This window comes from Lissotriton vulgaris, chromosome 3_1, assembly GCF_964263255.1.
Source record: "Lissotriton vulgaris chromosome 3_1, aLisVul1.2, whole genome shotgun sequence".
NCBI lineage: Eukaryota > Metazoa > Chordata > Amphibia > Caudata > Salamandridae > Lissotriton > Lissotriton vulgaris.
Genome location: NC_141689.1, coordinates 1,005,464,079 through 1,005,482,967, shown reverse-complemented (window position 1 = coordinate 1,005,482,967; position 18,889 = coordinate 1,005,464,079).

The following is an 18,889-nucleotide window of genomic DNA, read 5'->3' as shown; positions in this document are numbered from 1 at the left end:
TTCTGCTTATTTTCCCTTTTTTCTTTATCCCTTCTTTCCTCCCTTTACCTTTCCCCACCGCTGCTGCCCCCGCGGCCCCCCCCCAGCGCGACTGGCCCAATCCAGCTCCCCTCCCTGCTCCCGCCTCCCAGCTGTCCAGCCCTCCCCGACCCCTACTTAATGGCGGGGACAGGCGAGCAAGACCACTGACTCATTGTCAGTGAAATTGCTCTCCCACCCTCGCAGCTCCACCATTAAGTGAGGTGCCCCTGCCCCATAACTCTTGAGGGTTGGTGATCGAGGCCCTCCTCCACCCGCAGGTTTCCCTGCGCCTCATCCCTGGTGGTCCAGTGGACCTCTGTCTCCTTTCTTTCTTTCTGCTCCTTCCCTCGTTTTTCCACCCCTTCTATCTTTCACCTTTCTGCACCTCTGCCCATTTTCCCTTTCTCTCCTTCTGCTCCATCACTCGTTTTCACTCGTTTTTTTCCCCTTTCTATCTTTCACCTTTCTGCACCTCTGCTCTTTTGTGCCTTATTTCTGCCCATTTTCCCTTTCTCTCCCTCTGCTCCTTCACTCGTTTTCAATCGTTTTTCTACCCTTTCAATCTTTCACCTTTCGGCTCTTTTCTGCATCTCTGCTCTTTTGCGCCTTATTTCTGCTTATTTTCCCTTTTCTCTTTATCCCTTCTTTCCTCCCTTTACCTTTCCCCGCCGCTGCTGCCCCCGCGGCCCCTCCCCCCCAACGTGACCGGCCCAATCCAGCTCCCCTCCCTGCTCCCGCCTCCCAGCTGTCCAGCCCTCCCCGACCCCTACTTAATGGCGGCCGCGGGCTGCGGGCGCGCCGCTGGTGCACCGAAGGCGCGTCAAAGGCAAGCACGTCTGCGCCCATCTGCGACCCGTCCGCGACCAGCACCAGGAACCCTGGACCTCCGCCCCGCCAACGCTACGACCCAGCAGCACTCCACGCACTCAACCCAGGCTGCAACAACAACTGCAAGCTAGCATCACCACCCAACACCCATGGACCCTTCAGCTGTCACCGCTGCCGGCACACCTGCAGCACCGCCAAGAACACGGATCCAGCACAACCCGCCCACAAGAACACAACCGAACCGAAGACCCTGCAATGCATCCTCCTCAACGTCCGATCCCTCCACAAACACGCCACAGAAATCTGGGACCTCCTCGACAGCACCACCCCAGACGTAGCATTCTTCACTGAAACCTGGACCGACACCACCTAGGGACCGGACATCGCCATCGCCATCCCCCAAGGATACAAGATCTCCAGGAAGGACCGCCCCACCCACCCAGGAGGAGGAATCGCCATCGTCCACAAATCCAGCCTCCGCCTGAGCACACTCCCTGACGAGTCCACAGAACTGATGGAACACCTTCACTTCAAGATACTGGCCAGCCCCACCGCCGCCCTCCGGGGAACCCTCATCTACCGACCCCTGGACCCCGCAGACCCTTCGCCAACTCCATCACGGACATTATCTCCCTGCAGGCTATCGCATCCACCAACTACACCCTGCTGGGAGACCTCAACTTCCACCTCGACTATCAACTGGACCCCAACACCACCTGCCTCCTGGACAACCTCCACAACATTGGACTCTGCCAGATCGTGACCGAGCCCACGCACTCAGCAGGACACACCCTCAACCCCCTCTTCACTACAGGAAACTCCATCACCTTCAGCCACACCACCGAACTCTCATGGACCGACCATCGTTGCGTCCACTTCATCTTCAGAACACCCACCATCCACAGACACCAGCACCTGCTTCCACAAAGAAACTGGACCAAAATCACCAATGAACAGCTCACCTCCTCACTCAACAACTCCACCCCAACCATCGCGGAAAACGACCACCCCAACACGGCAGCCGGAACCCTGCATAGATGGATCTCGGACAGCACCAACATCATAGCCCCCCTCAAGAAAAACAACAATACCCGTGCCAAGAAAGCCAGATGGTTTACCACCAAACTTTGAGAGTCCAGGCGCACATGCCGCCGCCTCGAAAAGGCCTGGAGAAACACCAAATCCACAGAAGCCCACAACAACTTCAGAGCCGCCACCAACGCCCACCATCAACTCATCAGAGAAACGAGGAAAAAACCGATTGAAGACAGAATCTCCACCCACGCACACAACAGCAAGGAACTCTTCAGCATCATCAAGGAGTTCGCCCAACCCACCAGCGAGTCTACCGACATCCCTCCTTCACAAGACCTCTGCGACAAACTCAGCATCTTTTTCCACCACAAAATCAAGAGCATCTACAACAACTTCGACGAAGACAACCAACAGACTGAACCCTCACCAACCACCCCTGACACCCGGAAACCAGCGATTGATGACTGGGCAGCCCTCACCACCGAAGACACACTGAAGACAATGAAGTCAATCCACTCAGGGGCCCCCACGGACCCCTGCCCCCACCACATCTTCAACAGAGCCGCCAACACCATCGCATCCAGGCTCCGCCAAACCATCAACCGCTCCCTGGCGACCGCCTCGTTCCCCAATGACTGGAAACACGCCGAGGTCAACCCCCTCCTAAAGAAACCCTCAGCCGGCCCCACCGACCTCAAAAACTACAGACCCATCTCCCTGCTCCCGTTCCCAGCGAAAGTCATCGAGAAAGCCATCAACAGCCAACTCGCCACATTCATTGAAGAACACAACATCCTCGACTCCTCCCAATCCGGCTTCAGAAAAAACCACAGTACGGAAACCGCCCTCCTCGCCGCAACAGACGACATCCGCACCTTACTGAACAAAGGAGAAACAGTAGCCCTCATCCTCCTCGACCTATCAGCGGCGTTCGACACAGTCTCCCACCGCACCCTAATACGCAGACTCTACGATGCAGGAATCCAGGAAAAGGCCCTCGACTGGATCTGCTCCTTCCTCTCCTGCAGGACGCAGCAGGTCAGACTCCCCCTTTCCTCTCGGACCCCACACCTACCACCTGCGGAGTCCCCCAGGGCTCCTCCCTCAGCCCGACGCTCTTCAACGTCTACATGGCTCCGCTTGCCCCCATCATCAGAACCTACGGACTCAACATTGTGTCAAATGCAGACAACACCCAGCTCATCCTCTCCCTATCCAACGAACCCAACACCGCCAGACGCAACTTTCGAGAAGGCATGGAAGTCGTCGCCAAATGGATGAAAAACAGCTGCCTACAACTAAACACCAACAAAACAGAAGTACTCATCATGGGCCCAAACCCTGACGCCTGGAGCGACACCTGGTGGCCCACCGCCCTCGGAAACCCACCAACCCCCACAGACCACGCACGCAACCTGGGAATCATCCTGGACTCCGAGCTCAAAATGGACCGCCAGATCAACTCTGTCTCATCTTCCTGCTTCCACACCCTCCGCCTCCTTCGTAAGACCTTCAAATGGATCCCCCTCGAACACCGAAAGACAGTCACTCACGCCCTGGTCACCAGCAGACTCGACTACGGCAACGCACTCTACGCCGGAATAAACAAAAGCCTCATCCGCAAGCTACAGAACATCACGAACGCCACCGCAAGACTAGTCCTCAACCTGCCAAAACACTGCCACATCTCCCAGCACCTGCGCACACTCCACTGGCTCCCCGTCGAGGCGAGAATCACCTTTAAGATGCTCACCCACGCACACAGGCCCTCCACAGCACCGGATCAGCATACCTGAACAGCCGACTCAAATTCCACGCACCCCAAAGGACCCTACGATCAGCCCAGCTTTCCTACGCCGTGGTCCCCCGCACCAGAAAGACCAGATCGGGAGGCCGCTCCTTCTCCTTCCTCGCGACCAAAGCATGGAACGCCCTTCCGCTCCACCTCAGACAGACAACATCGCCCCCCATCTTCGCAAGAAACCTCAAAACCTGGCTCTTCGACAGACCCCCTCCTTGATGGAATGGAACCTGCACCTCCCCAACCCCCCCACCCCTAGCGCCTTGAGACCCTTACGAGTGAGTAGTCGTGCTTTAACAAACTCCTGATTGATTGAATGATAGGAGCTGTAGACTGGACATATTATGAAATGGATCTTCCAAGGTATCTTCATTTTCCTACTGCCCGCAATGATAATTGTAAATATTTAAATTTGAACAGATTTTCCCCAACTTCAAGTTCAGCTCCGGCCAGGGTTTTAGTATGTCGCCATTCAGCAAATCCCCCCATGTTTTAATCCCTACAACACACAATTGGGCACATATGCTATTTTGTAATCCCAGATTGGTGCATAAGCAAAGACATATGGTATTAACCATATTTCCCTGGATGTTAGTCCAAAGAATAACAGCAGCTTTTAAAACCTTTAACCACATCTTCTTAGAGTATTTGGAAACCCTAAATCTATATAGGTAACCAGCTATGTCAACCTGAGTTCCTAGCATAGCTCAAAACATCATGTGTACATCCATGTTACCCGAGTCTATAAATGTGCTTAGCACAATACTAGATGACCTAAATTGGAATGGCATACAGTAGAATTGAATTTCTGGTAACTGTAAGCCCCCCTTTCTAAGCCTCTATCTCAACATCTTCATGATATTCTCGCCCTCCTCGACACCCAGGTAAAACGAACAATATTACCCTGTATCTTTGGACTAAGTTCTTCGGAAACATTAGAGGGATGCAGTTAAATACGAAAATAAGTTAAGGGAGAATACTCATTTCAACCAACTAGACTCTACCATATCACCAGGGGTAGATTCAGCCACCTTTTATGCATTTTGTTTACCTCAGCACCTTTTTTCAGATTTACCTCAGCAATTGGATATAGCTTGCAAGTATTCAGAATAACTAAATAACACAATTTCTCTTTTACAATTTTTTTTGTATCTCCGAGCATCAAGCGGTTATCTCAGCCTTGTTTTGGTCGATAGCATATCCTGAGTTGCCCCCAAACCACTAGCCTGATTATATAACATTTGAAGAGCTGTTTTGACCTCAGATGTATATAGAATTAGATCATCTGCATAGAGGCACTTTGTTTTTCAAATCCACGTACTTTAAAGGGGCAAATAGAGGGATTCTCTCACACCATTTGAGCCAGTGGAACAATACGTTGGTTAAACAACAGTGGGGATAGGTTGCACCCCAGCCGAGTACCTCTAGAGGTAGCAAATTATTCTGTTAAACCACCATTAACACGTGCTCTAGCTAAGGTTTTTCAGTATAGTACCTTCAATGCCTCTATAAGTGAAGTTGGAATACAGAGTGTGTCTAGGCAAAGCCACAAATAAGCCCAGTGCACCTGATCAACATTTTTGGCCTCATCAAAGGTTAGTATTGCCATGGGATGTTTATAGGTATAAGCCAAATCAATAGCCTTTACCTTCTAAATAGTAGGCCCTTGCTAATGCACAACTCATTTGCCACGGTCCAAAAAGCTTGACATCCTTCAGACCCCTGTTTCCTGTTTCTCCATGTATTTTTCCATCATGTCCATGACGTCTCGAAGAACGTCATCATTAGAAAGGTAATTATGCCACCTTTCTTCAGAAATTGCTTCGCAACCAACCACCTGGTGATTCCTCAATAGTAAATTGAAGTCTGGTAAGGCAACCAGATCCACCCCTTTCTTTGTGAATAGTTCAGATAAAGGTTTGTGGCCCAAGTGCAATCCGGAAGGAAACTCCCCTTGCACTCATTTCTCAGCGTGTATCATGGTCTTCTCAAAACTTCCCTTAAATAAACATCATGTTCCTTAACATCCTTAAGAAGTACCAAGATGTCGTCTTGATAAACACAGACCCGTTTAACCCCATGGAGGATCCTTTCCATCACTCGTTGAAAGATGGAGGCTGCCAAGACCAAGCCAATGGGAGTCTGACAAACAGAATGTGTCAAAAGGAGTGACAAAAGCAATTAAATCTTTGAAGGACCCTTTCAGACGAATCTGTTGGTAGGCCGAAGTAAGGTTGATGGTACTGAAGACCTTGGCCACACCCAGAAACAACACAAGCTCTGTGATGCTAGGCAAGAGATACCTGTCAACGATCACACCTTTGTTCAGATGTCTCAAATGAATGCATAAGCGCAGTCTTCCATTAGCTTTCCTGGCAGTTACCACAGCCACTGAGTGTCTTCAACTTCCTCTTTGAAACCACCCTCCTTAAGTTTTCTGATTTCTTCAAACATTTCTTCATGCAAAGCTATGGGCTCACTCCTAACTTTACAACCAACGGGTTGTGCATGTAACACGAAGTGAATCTCATGTTCATAATCTACTAAACAACCCAACTCTTCGTTGAATATCTGTGGGAACTCATTCTTCAGTTGTTCAACCAAGTCACTATCATCCACAGAATCAACAGAATAAAGAACCTTCAAATAAATAGAAGTGATACTACTAGGGTCCCACAGAACACCCAACTCACCCTGATGTGACTAACTTATAATACTATCATCTCTCTTGGATACTTGAATCCTCCCAGATGTCAACTGTTGCCTGTACTTAATAACACCCATGGAAAAACCATGTAGTTTTATGGGTGATCCTCCATATATGCATGGCCTGATATCTGGTTTAGATATCTTGTTTCCTAATTTGTTCTGATAAAATTTGTTGGAAACAATGATTATCTTTGCTCCTGAATCAAAAATAACTTTAGTTGATTACCCATCCATGGAGGGAGCATCAATAGAAGTGGATTTAACAATACCCTCCTCATTCACCTAGAGCACAATCTGACTTCAGACAAAATCTGAATCGTCATTATCTTGTTCACTGTCCACACTCTCCTCCTTACCTATGGGCTTGAAAAGTTTCATTTTACAGGTGGCTGCAAAGAGTTTGTTTTATACATTTCACCTACGTAGGCTTCAGCGCTGCACAAGTTTAGTAATTTGTAAGATGACCAGTTCTGTCACGGCTGTAAAACTTACCTGCAAATTATCCTCTATCACTTACAACCTCCATTTTAACATAATTTTTCTTTACCTTTCCTTCACCACATGACTCTTTGATCTTTCTCTTTCACTTTCTAATACACATTCCATGGAGTATTCCACAACGTTTTATAATTACCAGCACTTCATCGAATGTGGGTTCATCCTTCAACCAAAACTCATCCCTTACCTTTTCACTCACACAACCCACCATGAACTGGTCTCAAATATGCTCCTCATTCATACCTCTAAATATGCAAGACTCTGCATTCCTGCGTAATTCACTGATATAACACTCGATTGATTTGCCCTCACTATGGTTCCGCCAGGCAAAATTATAGCGCTCCAGAATAGTGTTGACTTTGGATAGAAAATTATTATTGAGTTTCTTGATACACAATTCATATTAATTCAAATTTTCTATGTCAGCTTGTGAGGGTTGAGGAAGATGTTAAAAAATCTCCTGGCCTTCTGACTCCAAACAGTGGACAAGAAGGGACACTTTTCCTTCGGCACTCAAAAACTTTTGCATACCTCATGAATACTTCTTCCACTTTTGCCACATCAGAAGTGGGGTGCCAGGGATGGTGAGAAAGACAGGAGGTGCAGGAATATTCAGCATTTTTCAAAACACTTGAAGCTCATGCAATTTTAAAGTCCAAACAGTAAGTACTACCTCGGAAATTGGAGTCAAAGCATGCAAATTGCTGTGTAGAATTGCATAGAAGCTAATTTCCAAGAAATAATGACGGCACCAATCTAGTGTGTAAATAGTCATAATTAAGACAGAACACTAGGGGGCGTGGCTTGGCGCTCGACGGGGACGGCGGCTCTCATGTGAGCGCACCCGGACTGAAGGGGCTTTCGCTTCCAACTTCATTTTAAACCTTCCTGCAAAGTGGCTTTTCGGAGACCGAAGCTTAGATACATCAGCAGGCTCCTGTCGGCGGACCGAAACGAGCGGCGGAATGACTGTTTTTCTCACGCTGAAGCGGACGCGGCTGTGAGATAGTCGCGCCCGCCATCTTGACCCCTGCTGCCACGGACGGCGGCGCTCCCGCTCATTAATCATGACAGCCTGCCACGGAGCCCTCCGTGCCTCCAGCTGCTTCTGGTGAGCTCATTTTTGTATTTTAGCGCCACCGCTGGGCAACTCTCCTTCATGACGCCTTCTGATTACACAGACTTCACCTGTCTTCTGACGACCTGGGCGGCCATGTTTGCAGGTTGTTGCTTCTTTACCTCAGACACACTGATTGCATGCGCAGCTGCAACCTACATTATATTATGAGAGCATTTCATTTCCTCGCGCTCATACTTCAGTACGATATTTACTATATGAAGCTATATGAAGCTGTCCTGCGCATCATTTTCACAAGTTTTTTTTTTCTCTACATGCTCTCCTCGCATGTGTGATGTTCCTCACCAGTTAATTCTCTGCTGCATCGCCATTTGCCACTCTTGCATGCCCTAGTGCAGTGTTGTTTTTGCGCTCTCAGCCTCAACGTGCTGCCTCTTCAAATGACTCGAATGCTGCTCCACTTGATTGAGTAATTCTTTGGCGTTCCTGAACCCTGCGCAGACTGCTATATTTTTCTTATTTTCTTTTTTTTCTTGGGGGAACTTGCTTGTTTTCCTTCTACCAAGAACTCCTGCGCACACTCGCAGTTGTATACGGACCAGCAGAGATTACTACCGAATTTTATTTTCTCTCACCACCAACTGCTTTTTATGGAAAGAAAGGCAATTTCCCGCACTCCCAAGACTCCACGTCGTGTATTCATTAAGAACTCAAAAGTCTTCTCCGCATTGGCGCACCTCGAGGCCTCTCAATCGCCCGTCACCCAGATGTCGCAGTCTAGCACGGAGCGGCCTGTCCAACCATCAGGGAAAGTCACGACGAAGCGCCAAAAACAAGATCCTCCATCGCCAACAGGATCCACCTCGACTGTCTCCATGGAGCTTCTACTGGAGGAAATACGAGCCCTCAGACCTTTCATGGAGGAAACTAATTCTAAGCTGCAGGTTCTCACTGATAACTGGTCTCAGATGGACGCCAGGGTGACGACAGTAGAAAAGTCCTTGTCCTCTCTCCAAGAGTCATCCTCCAAGGTCTCACACATGCAGTCCCAGATTTCCTCTCTCCAAAAGCAAGTTGAAGAGTTGGAGAACCGAAACAGACGCAACAACCTTCGTCTCTACGGCCTGGCAGAAAATTCTGAAGGGACTGACCCCATCGCCTTCTTCAAGTCTTTTTTACCCAAACTTCTTCATCTGCCTGAGGGTACTACGCTTAATATCCAGCGTGCACATAGGTTGGGCCGCCTCCCTTCTACTCCTTCTCCCTCTTCACGGCCGAGAGGTGTCATCATGTACTTCTTAGAGTACACTGACCTTCTCAAAGTCATATCAGCAGCACGTGCTTCACCTCGTCTCCAATGGTCAGGATCCAACCTCTTCTTTGCGCAGGATTATGCCAAAGCCACAGCAAGTCGCCGTAAAGCCTTTTTAGACATGAGACCAGAGCTTCGTGCTCTTGGAGCCAGATATGGCCTTTTTCATCCTTGCCTGTTCAGAGTCACACACAACAACAAGACCACGACCTACGAGGATCCTGTTCGTCTCCGAAGTTTCTTGAATGCTGCACAGTCATCTGACATGGACTTCTCCGGCTCCTCATCAGCTTTCCCTCCATGAATTTTGCTTTCCGTGACTTCATTGGCCTACCAAATTACATGTTTCATGTTTGATGTTAGATGTTTTGTTGTTTGCCTCTCATGAGTTTCCCAGCATCTTCAGTCTCTATGTTCCTTTTTTCACCCCTCTCTATCTTTTCTCCATCAGCGTTGGATGAACATGTATTCTCTCGTAATGTTGCTCTATTTTCTTCTTCCTTCATTCGTCTTCCTCATTTACGTTCTCCCTCCCTTTCTCTTGCAGGCTTATGATATGTATGGCGTTTTCCCCTCGTCCTGCCGGTTCGCTTACGTTGGATGCTTCCTTCCTCTGCCCGGCGCTCCCCCCCCACTCATTTTTCCTCGTCTACTCTCCCTGGTGATCATTCCTCCCCACCTCTACCCTCCGTAAGTATGTTTTCCCTTTCCTCCCGAATGTTCACCTTCCTCATTGTGATTTTCTCTTTTTCAAGTTCACTAGTTTTCTTTATTCCACAGGTGTCTTCCTTTCTTATTTCTCGACAACTCTTCTACTATCAATTCCTTTCTATTATTCTTGCTACTTCACGGTCCACTTTCTCATATTTCTTATACCACTTGATTTTATCTCTCTCTCCTCCGCTCTATTTTCCACTCCATCACCCTTCTTCTTCTTCACATTTTATTGCATTGCCTTTTACTGACTTTCCTACTTTCTTTGACTTTCCTTCTCCTCTGGGTTCCTCTTACATCTTTTTCCTATCTCATGACATTCTCCTCCTTCCTTATTTGCTATGTCTCTGAAAGTAATTACATGGAATGTTAAGGGCGTTAATTCCCCCATCAAACGACAAAGAATCCTATCTCACCTTGCACGTTTGAATGTAGATATTGCTTTTTTACAAGAAACTCATTTATCTACTGAGGAGTCTGTTAAATTGAAAAGAAGCTGGGTAGGCGATGTTTACTACTCTCCTGGGGATGGTAAACGCAATGGTGTCGCTATTTTATGTCACAAAGCTCTTTCTCATTCCCTGCTTGTTCAAGAATCAGATGCTGAAGGCCGATGGGTATATGCCAAACTCTACATCAAGAATGTTCCACTTTCTCTCCTGAATGTTTATGCCCCTACCACTGGTGATCCCACTTTTTGGCACTTTTCCCAGCACATCACCAGATTCATTGATGATAATTTTATATTGGCAGGAGATTGCAATCAGCCTCTAGACCCCTTCCTAGATAGGAACTCCAGAGCACACTTTATCCCTAACAAATCTCATAAATCCTTCTCCCATGCCATTTCCCAACATAAACTCACAGACGCTTGGCGCCTTTGTAATCCAGAGCTCCAGGAATTCACTTTTTACTCTCCATGCCACCATTCCCAATCCCGAATTGATTACGTTTTTGTTACCCACAATATTGCCCAAACTCTCACTCATGCGGAAATTGGTCCCATCTTACTTTCTGATCATGCCCCTACATTAGTTCAATTGGACGTCTTGCCCAAATCAACGGGCCCTAAACGATGGCGCTTCAACAATTCTCTCCTGCTGGACCCTAAATTCACCACCTCCTTCACTTCCTTCTCCAATGAATTTTTCTCCCTAAACGATACTTCCCCTGTCCCAAAACACACCATTTGGGATGCCTTTAAAGCGGCGGCAAGAGATTTTATCATTAGCTTTGTTGCTAAGAAACGTAAAGCTGCCCGCGATTTTACCGAAGCTATTCTTTTGGATATTAAGAAATTGGAACATTCTTATTTTACCTCTCGCTCACAACCAACTCTAACCGCCCTGGTCAACGCTAAGATGAAATTTAACAAAAAATCTACGGACGACGCATCTCTGTACCTATTAAAATCTAGTGCCAAGTTCTATGGAGGCAAAAATAAGGCAGGCAAGATCTTAGCCAACTATCTCAAGGTCAAACGTAATAAATTAAACATTGAATCCATCTACGACGCCAATTCAAATCTCAAACACACAGACGCAGACATCCTCACTGAATTCTCTACCTTCTACAAGAACCTGTACTCTTCTGAAACTCAGCCTTCTCCTCACTCTCTAGACTCATTTTTCTCCTCCATTCAAAAACCATCTCACTTTCCACTTGACCTGTCTCACTTAGAACTTGATATATCTCAACAAGAGCTACTCAAAGCGCTTCACACCCTCCAAAGAGACAAGGCCCCTGGGCCGGATGGCTTTACAGTAGAATTTTTTCTCCACTTTTCGAAACTCCTCATTCCTAGACTCCATTCCCTTATTGACACCTTCCTTTCTCTAGGTTCCTCCTCGGGCTCTTTTTCAGACGCCCATATCTGCCTCATACCCAAGGAGGGGAATGATCCTCAATATTGCAAAAACTACAGGCCAATTTCCTTGGTCAATATTGACTATAAAATTTTTGCAAAGTCCCTTGCAGCACGTCTCGACCTTCTTCTTCCAGACCTCTTGGGTGAGGAGCAGTCGGGCTTTGTCAAAGGTCGTTTCATCACTGATAACACCAGACTCCTCTTCAATATTCTTTCTAAATCTCGCCCCCTGCCCTATCCCCTTGCGGCCATTGCCCTGGACGCCGAAAAAGCGTTTGATAGGGTCGAATGGACTTATCTATTTCACACCCTCCGTTGGTTTGGTTTCGGTCCTGTTTTTATATCATTAATTTCACTACTTTATTCTACTCCACGTGCAGCGGTTTGCGCCAACGGCCAAATATCTTCCTTTTTTGATTTAGAAAGAGGCGTCCGCCAAGGATGTCCCTTATCCCCCTTTCTCTTTAATCTGGCCTTGGAACCCTTCCTCTCCAAACTCCGTCAAAATCCCTCCATCCATGGTTTCCAACTGTCAGATTCCCACATCAAACTAGCTGCCTATGCAGATGACATTTTGCTATTTGTCTCTAACCCCTCCGTTTCCATCCCTGCCTTTCTCAGTGAAGTTCATGCTTATTCCCAAATATCTGGTTATAAACTTAATAACGACAAATGCGAGATCCTCCCCTTGACTAAATTCACATTCAAACCTGATTTTGCCGCCTCTAATTTCACATGGAAACCTTCCAATATCAAGTACCTTGGAATGCACATTACCCCTACTATCCCAGACACTGTTTCCCTGTGCATGTCTAAATGCATTCAAAAATTAACGGATCTCACTTCCAAGTGGCACCCCCTTTACCTATCCTGGTGGGGTCGCCTTGACACTATTAAAATGATGCTGTCTCCCATTGTTCTTTACACCCTCTCTAATATTCCGGTCCCTGTCCCCTCAAAATTTTTCAAAAAGATCAACTCTATTCTGGTGTCCTTTCTCTGGAATAAAAAGAAATCACGAATGTCTCTACAACGTCTGATTCGTCCTAAGTCAGAAGGTGGGGTTAACTTTCCTGACTTCCCAGCCTACCACAAGGCGTTCCAGTTGAGGCAAGCCTCTTTTTGGCTACAAGACCCTGACACCCCATGTCCTTTATGGGCCAAATTTGAACACCTCCTTGTTTCTCCCTTCTCCTTCGCTGAATACCTCTCCTTCTCTCGCAAACCCACTTCTATCTCTACCCCGATTCATAAGTTCACCACTAAATTACTCCTTTCCTCCACTCACTCACCTCCTACCACCACTGCTGATTTCCTCTCTTCCCCCATATGGCATAACACGTCCTTACTTATACGTGATAGACCCTTTTTTTGGAAAACTTGGCACACTAGAGGTCTTCAGTGGATCTCTCAACTTTTTTCCCAATCCTCTTTCTTATCTTTTGACACCCTTCGCTCCCTTTATGAACTACCCACTTCCTTCGCACGCAAATACCAATTACTTAAAGACACAGTCCTAGCGAAATACAATGACCTCTCCCAGTCTGGTCCTCCCCCTGCTTCATCCACTCCCACTTCCTCACTTCATTCCTTCTTACGCACTACACCAAAATCTGCTGCTATTTATAAATACCTCCACGCTAGTGAGCCTCCTAGACCTAAATCTAAAGTGGAAGAGTCCTGGGAGCATGATTTGTCTATCTCTTGGTCGGTTTCCTTCTGGGACAAAATCTGGATTAAACTCCGCAAATCTTCCAGAGCAGCAACCCTCACTCAGACTTTGTTTTTTATTTACAATAGACTCCTCTTTACACCCTCTGACCTTCACAAACGCTTCCCTAATACTCCCCACACATGCTGGTCTTGTTCGTCACCACAAGCTAATTTATTTCATATGTTATTTTTATGCACTCATGTTTGTAATTTTTGGCTACAGGTCTGGGCTCAAATTAATTTAATTTTCCACACTTCTATCCCTTTTTCCCACACACACGTTTTTATGGGTAGCCTCTCCCCCTGCTGGGATGATGTCGATCTAAAACCTCAGATTGTTGACCTATTACTTGCCGCTGCCTTCCAACAAATAACGGCCAACTGGAAAGACTTTTCAAAAATTTCCTTCAAAGCGTGGTGGTTTAATGTGTGCCATAACCATAGACTCGATACTGCTCATGTTTTCCCGGCATGTATGGCTATTAAACGCATGGACTTATGGACTCCCGTTACACTTTATCTGGACTCATGTAGTAAACGCTTGTTTCACCCCCCGCCTCCACAACAGGAAGTTCCTAAACCTCCTTAACCGCTCGATACATTCCACTTATCCTCCACCGTACCATTTTGTTTTAATGCTTTCCAATGTTCTCATGTTTTTCATATTTTATGCTTAACATGCTTTCTCTGTGCCTTCTCCCTCTCTCTTATCTTATACCTAGATTTCTTTCTTTTATTATACAGCTTCTATTTGTATGATTGTATTCTTCTGCTTAGAGTTTTTCCCTTGATATCACATTGTACTTTGTTTTGACACCTGGTTTTCTCTCTTATTAATATCAAATAAAAATTTTCTTGAACTTAAAAAAAGACAGAACACTAGTTAAATCAAAGACAAGGCATGCAAATTACCAGGTAGATCTGCATACAGGTTGTGTTTTGCTGGAAATTATGACCTGTCCTTACTCTCCAGAAAGTGTTTGCTTCACTGAGTTTAAATTGTGCCAATGTATTGATGAAACGTGTCAAAGCGTGTCATGTACATATGCCCCAAATTTTGCACAAAAAAAATGCAACAGGGATTTGCTAATAAAGTGTGCAAATCATTGTTCAGCATGGTAGAAGAAAATTTACTAGCACACCAACATACAAAGTGCAACAGCTGTACCAGGCTAGGCCTCCGAAGGGCAGTGTAACCACTAGAGACACTCCAGCTGATGACAAACAACTTAGGAAGCAGAAATGCCCATAAGCACATCCTACGCAACAGGTTTATGCAGCATAAGCTATGTCTGTCAGTGTTTTTTTAAGGGTCTTCTCCGTGCCTGTCAGCTCCACGTAGTCCATGACAGGCGATAGCATGATGGTTAGATAATGCCTGTTAACACTGCATGTACGCTCCTTCAACCACCACTGCAAACCTAAGGAACCACAAATGCAAATGCGGTGGAAAACCTCCTCCCAAGCTATGCCTGTCCGTGTTCTCAGACAGGAATGAAACAAGGGAGCTGCAAATGCAACCGCGGCGGGCAACCCCACACAAGCTGTGCCAGTTGGCTTAATAAAACAGGCAAAGTGCAGTGGGACGCTGAGCGCACACAGTGGGACTCTCTTCAAAGAGAGGCAATGGAGAGAGTGACTCCGCTGCGAAGGAATCAGGGAGCTGAGCAAGTCTTGTGGCAGGCAGCCCCCACACAAGCTGTGCCTATCAGCATTTGAAGGCAGGCAAGGAAAGGCATAATGGGGAAGTTGATGAGGGGGAGTTGAAGCAGGTATGAATTCAAATGTGAGAGACAGTTTATTTTCTCTCAAACCAAATAAAATGAAATTCTCTCTTTACTTAGCCCAGACCCGAGCTGCCCGATAGGTGAAAATAGATAAATAGGTTTGTGACCACCGAAGTCTAGAGTGAGAAAAGGGAAAGTAAATTGTAGATCTCACCCACAGATGTCTCCGCCAAAATACTCAATTAAATTATCTCCCTGACACCATCTGTTGTCATCATCTGTTGGAATTGGTATCTCCTGGCATCCTGCCAGTGTGGCAATTCAAGTGCACAGCTCAGTCGAAGTGTCCACTGCACAGCCGGGTAAGAGAAAAGTCACCGGCTCTCGGTCACTATCTTAAAGGCAGACCAGTAAGCTCAGACCAATCTTGGCACTGCTCTCCTAGAATGAGAGCAGAGTCTGGATTGGTGGGGAGCCTGTACTTTCCCAGTGACTGCTGGGAGAGAAGCATTGCAGTGGCATTTGGCGGCAAGGACAGGTAAGGTGTTTTTATTATTTTTATTTGTTTACTCTAATTTTCCACCTACCTTCCAATCCCCCACTTTCATTCAGTGGCGGCCACCACTGGTAAAGTTCTCACATTGCCGGTATATTAACTAGTATTTTCTTTCAGGCACAGTGTGGAATTTTTAAACAATGTGAGAAACCCATTTTCATTATTTGGTCTACTAATCAACGAAAACAATGGTCAAAGAGTGCACCAAACATCTTTAAACTGCATCTTTAAAGGAGCACGTGGCAGATCTTGTGAAAGGAGATCCGACAACTACTGGGAACAACAAGAATCAACAGCTTGGTCACCCATCATAGCAAATCCGGGTCACAGCAAAGAAGCAATAACACGCACCATAATTAGACGCATAGAGCAGGACTGACCCGATCCAAAAGTCAGTATTGAAGGCAGACCAAGAAAGCTTCTCCTTAGAGTCTGCTCATGGAACATAAATAATCTAGCAGCTAATATAGACGACCCAGACTTTCTAAACCACGTCTCGGCCCACAACATAATCCTTCTTCAGGAAACTTGGCTCACGGACCCAATACAAATTGAAGGCTACATGTGCTTTGCCACATCAGCTACTGGCAGATTCGGCCACAGCAGTGGGGGGTTGGCCACCTACGTCTCGACCACAAGCATAGCAGCAGCAACCCTGATGGGCCCAAAATCAAATGTAACACTCGCAGTTAAAATCTTCATTATTATTGAGGATGAAGAAACAGAGGTGTCCCTGTTGAACTCCTATATTCATCCCAAACGAAAAACAAAAGATGCCATAGAGCTTGTCAACCAAGTGTCAAACACTGTTACGGAGCTGGAAAATCCACTGCTAATCTTGTCAGGGGACTTAAATCAATACCTCATAGGTTCGTCCCAGGGAGAAGACGCAGCGGTACAAACAGGAATTTATAACATTCCGACACAGTATGCCCCCCAGCACAAGAAGAAGAAATGCTGCATCAACCGATTACTAGAAGACCTGGAACACTTAAATATCCAGGCTTTAAATGGTAGATTCCCGGACGACATTCCACCATTCGGTTTGCACTACTCTGTAACAACTAGTTCAATCTTGGACTATACGTTTGCAAGTCTTGGCCTCTTCCAACATATTGGTGGATACCGAATGGGGGACAAAGGTGACAGCGATCACCGTCCCCAAGAAGTCCACATAACAGCTAAGGCAACAAGAACGATCAGGTCTGACGTATCTCTGGGGTATATACATACTCTAAACCTCAGGAGAATCAAATGCACTACTAATAATACAATTACCAAAGCCGAAGCCGCAATTCAACTTCTCAACCAGTTAGTTGACAGCCTAGACAACAAAATTGAAATTGGGGAACAATTTAGACTCATTAATAGAACAATACGCAGACTCCATCGGCAAAAAACAGATGGCACAGAAAACTGGGAAAAAGAATAAAATCACGAAAGAACATCGAGCACAGATTAAGACTCTCAAAAAAAGAATAAATTTAGCTGTCCGCAACCTAAGGAGATTTCCTGGGAATGTCATTGAGCGAGCAACCTTGAAAGAACAAAGGGCGAAATTAAAAAGGTTGAAATGGCACATCACCAGAGAATGGGCGAACGATCACTGGGCAACATTATTAAGCGACATAAAAAGCAATAACAGTAGTCGCTTTTGCAAAACAGTTAACTGAATCATCCGCCCACAACACACGGGAATTGGGTCACACATTCTGGAATTAACCTGGGTGAAATACCTCTCAACTCATTTCAACCACTGCATCGAACGCCACGGTCAATAACAGGCCAGCACTCAAAAGCTGCAAGTACATGAAAGACAAAGACTAATTGAGAAGAGCGACCAGGAATTTTATCCAACAAAAATAGATCACTGGGCGTCGCTAGTTACACCTCACTCTCAATAACTAAAAAACAGATCGCAAAAGGGAGGAACGAAGGGGCCCCGGGTCCAAACGGCATTCCTGCTGCGCTATTTAAGGCAAAGAGCGAAGATTGGGTGGAAATCTTGCACTCCCTATTTCTGGATGTTAGGCGGATGAACATAATACCAGATTCCTGGAAAGGTTCGATAATAGCACCAATCCATAAAAAAGGGGACAAAGCAGATCCTAACAACTACCGCCTAATAGCACTGATAGAAAACGAGGCTAAATACTTTGCAAGCACCATACTTGAAGAACTATACCATGGAATCAGACTGGGTTTCGCAAATCAACTAGTACAACCACCAACATCTTCACAATGTCCTTAATAATCGATGCAGCCAAAGTCTCTAAGCTACCTCTACATCTATGCTACATCGACTTTCGTGCTGCTTTCGATAATGTGGAGTGTGGGGGAAACTGGCACAATGGGGAATATCACAGCCCACCCTAAACCTGCTGAAGCTACTACATACAAACACCTGGGTGCAGGTGAAACTAGGAGGAGGCACCCACGTGTCCAAGAAGATACCTACGACAAAAGGCTTAAAACAGGATTGTGTGCTTGCACCAACCCTGTTTAATCTGTATATGGCCGACCTCCCAAAAAGTACTGGATGCTTGCAACTCACACTCGCCAAGGATAGGCGAAAAAACACTGACCAACATTATGTACGCCGATGACGTAGTTCTGCTAAGTCATACACACGTCGGCCTACAGCATCTACTGACGGCAATGCTGAACTACGCCACAGAAAATAATTTAAAAATAAATCTACAAAAGACACGCATGATGTTGATGTTATAACAACAAAAAGAAACACCAGAGAAACTGGTTCCTTGGTGATACAAAAATCGAGTCAACTGACGAATACAAGTACCTAGGAGTCATATTCGACAAAGGAGGGATGTTCAAATCCCAGATGAAGGAAGCAAGAAGAAAGGGTCTGTTAATGGCTCTAACAATGAAAAACCTTGCAAACAAACTAACCGGGCCGACTTTGACTCCTCTACTAAAGGTAGTCCTGGCCAAACTACTACCTTCAATTGCATATGGTAGTGAAGCTATGCAGAGCAGAGATGCAAAGAAATTGGACAATACACAGGT